We start from the raw sequence: 3520 nt of genomic DNA on the forward strand, positions 1-3520 counted from the left end.
TATAAACATTCTGAGCCTGTTCCCACTTTCCACAAAATCTTATCTCCAAAAAAAAAAAAAAAAAAAAAAAAGAAGCCCAGAGCGCAGTTGGTTAGGCTGCATTTGCAGTGCAAAAGCTGGTGCGATCGAAGCCAACTGGCCTGCGTTATGGATCTTTGATTGGCGGGTTAAGAGAGGTAACTGTGGAAAACAATGAAACCTCAGGATTCCAAAGCCATTAAAAAGTTTGAAGTAAAAACCATACACAGAAGCAAATCAATGGACTCTGGAATATATCTGGACAATAGTTACAAAATAGATTATCCTGAAATGGGTGTGTGTCAGAACTGGGAAGGGACAAGTCCCCCAGACCTCAGGTAAAGTGGGGGAGGACAGCTAATGGAGAGAGAAGTAGGAGAAAATGAGAGGGAGGAGAGGAAGGCATGTGCGACCAGGAGGATTGAGCCTGGTTAGGAATGGAAAATAGGAAAGAGAGAGAGAGAGAGAGAGAGAGAGAGAGAGAGAGAGAGAGAGAGAGAGAGAGAGAGAGAACATAAAAGAGGGAGCCAATATTGGTTTGAAGATAAAGTTGAACACAAAGAAAGGTCGAGGGAACTACAAGACTGCTCCCAACTAACAATCTCAGCTTCCGTGGAAAGGCTATCATAAATGCCCTTCCTGGAGAGTGAGATCAACAACTAACTTCTCCATGGAGTCCTCAACTAATGCCTGTTGAAAACAGGAGCAAACACCCATACATAAACACTGAGTCGAACTAGAACCCAGAAGCAGATGGAGAGGACAAGACCATGCGGTAGAAGAACATAGAGACAGCTTACCTGAACAAGGAGGAGCTAAGGGCCACTAGACTGATAGCTGGGAAGCCAACAGGGGACTTACTCGGACCCCCCTGAATATGGGTCTCAGCCAGAAGGTCTGAGCAGTCTAAGAGACCTCAGACAGTGGAGCCAGGATGTATCCCTGGTGCACAAAAGGACTTTGCAAACATATCCCCCATGGAGGGATAACTGCCTTATTCTAGAGATAGGAGAGAAGCCCTAGTCCCTACTTCACAGGACCTGTCAGATCTACATGACCCCAACTGGATGGCATTCCCCTACATATGTTATTGTGGTGGGGGGTTGGGAGGGGAGGGTGTTTAGAGTGCATGGGAGAGGGTAGAGAGGGCAAAAGGGAGGGAAGGAGGGAGGGAGGGCTGAGGGGAGGGAGGGAGGGAGAAGGAACTGGGATCGACATATAAAATAATAAATTAAAAAAAAAAAAAAAAAAAAGCGCTTTGACTCCAAAATTTAAGTTGAAGAACAAGTTACCTGGGAAAAGGATTTCTATTTTTGTTTCCACAGAAAATGAAAAGATGTGGATTCCTTCCAGACTAATGTGGTTTGATCACACCAGACCGCCTGAAACAGAGTACAAGCTGATCCTACATTCAAAACAGCTGGACAAAACAGCCCTACAGACTACAGCTAGGAGATCTGAATCTTCTTCGAATCCCCCAAGACAGCGCCCCTTACCAGCAGGAAGTAGTTTGGAAAGAACGACGCCCAAATTCCCAAATATTGTGTATAAATGTTTGTTTTCATTTCATTGGACTTTGTTATATAAAATTAAATAAAAAAAAGACAAAAAAAAAAAAAGAAATGGGTGTGTGTATAATAATTAATAGTAAGAACTTCCATGAAAGCACTGGAATGTTACATTACTCTGGTACTGATGTCGATGCAGCCAACCTCAGGGAGATGTTTATGGGCCTGAAATATGAAGTCCGGAATAAGAACGAACTTACCTATGAAGAAATTGTGGAATTGATGAAGAATGTTTCTAAAGAAGAGCAGTTTCATTTGTGTGATTCTAAGCCATGGAGATGAAGGAATAATTTTTGGAACAAATGGGCCTGTTGACCTGAACAAACTTACTAGTTACTTTAGAGGGGACTATTGCTGAAGTCTAACTGGAAAGCCCAAACTCTTCATCATCCAGGCCTGCCGTGGTACGGAGCTGGACTGTGGTACTGAGACTGACAGCAGAACTGAGGATGACATGGTGTGTCAGAAGATACCAGTGGAAGCTGATATCCTGTACCTGGCTACTACTCCTGGAGAAATTCAAAGGACAGGTTCATACAGTGATTTTGCACCAGGCTGAAACTGTGTGCACATAAGCACATAATGTGAGTTCTAGTTAACTCCAGTTAACTAGAAGGTAGGGACAGAATTTGAGCCCTTCTCCCTTGACTCTACTTTTCATACAAAGAAACAGATTCCATGTATTGTGTCCATGCTCACAAAAGAACTGTACTTTTATCAATAAGGAAATGATTGGGGGATTTGTTTCTGTTTGTTCTTTGTTCTGAATGCCAATGAAGAAACTGAGCCAGGGAGATTTTATTTCCCTCATTTAAGTCAAATCTGATGTTTCAGATGGTACCAAGGACCATACCACTCACTGCCCTAGCAATGCACTCACAGTGCAGCTACCTCAAGATCAGTGTCAGGTAGTTGAAACAAAATTTGATTAGGAACAAATAAATGCCAATGCTGGTACTATCATTATAGAGGAAATTATAATTTTACTCTTTTTTAGCATAATTTGGTGATACTATATATATTTTGAAATACTTATGAAGAAGTTAATCTTTCAGGTTATACTCCCTTCACACATTAAGCATGTCATTCTAGCTTTTGTTAAACTAAAGAAATGATGGTGTCCAATGATATGTCTTAGAACTTGAATCCATGGGCAGAGTCAAAGGTTTAACCCTTTATTTTAGAAGTAATGTATGGAAATGAAGTGTTGGACCACTGGCTTTGTGATGTTTGTTCTAAGCATGTATTTGTTGTTAAAAAAAAATCATGTTTTATTATTGAAAACACTTGAGTATTTATGTGGGAGGAAAACATGTGTGAAACTGGTTAACCCTTTGAAGGCTACAATACATGATGGCAAGGTGCTAAATCTACCAGCATTTATTTCGTGCTTGTTCTTATATAAATCAGCTTAGTTTTACAGACCAGCAAAATATCTAAAGGATGGTTATGTAACAGCCTCAAATTGTTGATTATTAGAATGAAATAAAGAAATTATGTAGGAACATACTAAAATACCAGATGTAAATAAAATGTTGGGGAGGGGGATGGATCTATCATAATTGGAGAGATGTGGCAGAGTCATGGTCACAGCTCCGGAAAGGACTACCAGCTGGACCCACCTCATGAGTACTTGTTTGTGTGGAGGATGTCCCCAAGGTCCAAGTCATCATGTGAGAAAGTGAGCCAGATCAGAGACTTCTGAAAAAAGGCTTTCCCAAAGTGGTGAGAGTCTCCAGAAAGATCCCTGAATTCCATGTCCAGAGTCTATAAGCATGCTGACTTTTCTGTTGAAGTTTACAAGAAAAGAAAAGCAATAGTGATATTTGTGTTGTCACCAGAGATTAGAGGACTGTGGCACACAAGACTTAGGGAACATGCAGGCACAGGCCCTGCAGCCTACATGGGAAGCTGCAGAATGCCAGCCCCATCAG

At 41.4% G+C, this 3520-nt stretch overlaps 1 pseudogene; it reads left to right on the forward strand.

Annotated features, from left to right (window-relative positions):
- The first annotated feature begins 243 nt into the window (after positions 1-243).
- LOC127223016 (caspase-3-like) lies at positions 244-2330 on the forward strand (annotated as a pseudogene).
- The last annotated feature ends 1190 nt before the right edge of the window (positions 2331-3520 follow it).

The sequence above is a fragment of the Phodopus roborovskii genome, unplaced genomic scaffold, assembly GCF_943737965.1.
Source record: "Phodopus roborovskii unplaced genomic scaffold, PHOROB, whole genome shotgun sequence".
In the NCBI taxonomy this organism is placed as follows: Eukaryota; Metazoa; Chordata; class Mammalia; order Rodentia; family Cricetidae; genus Phodopus; species Phodopus roborovskii.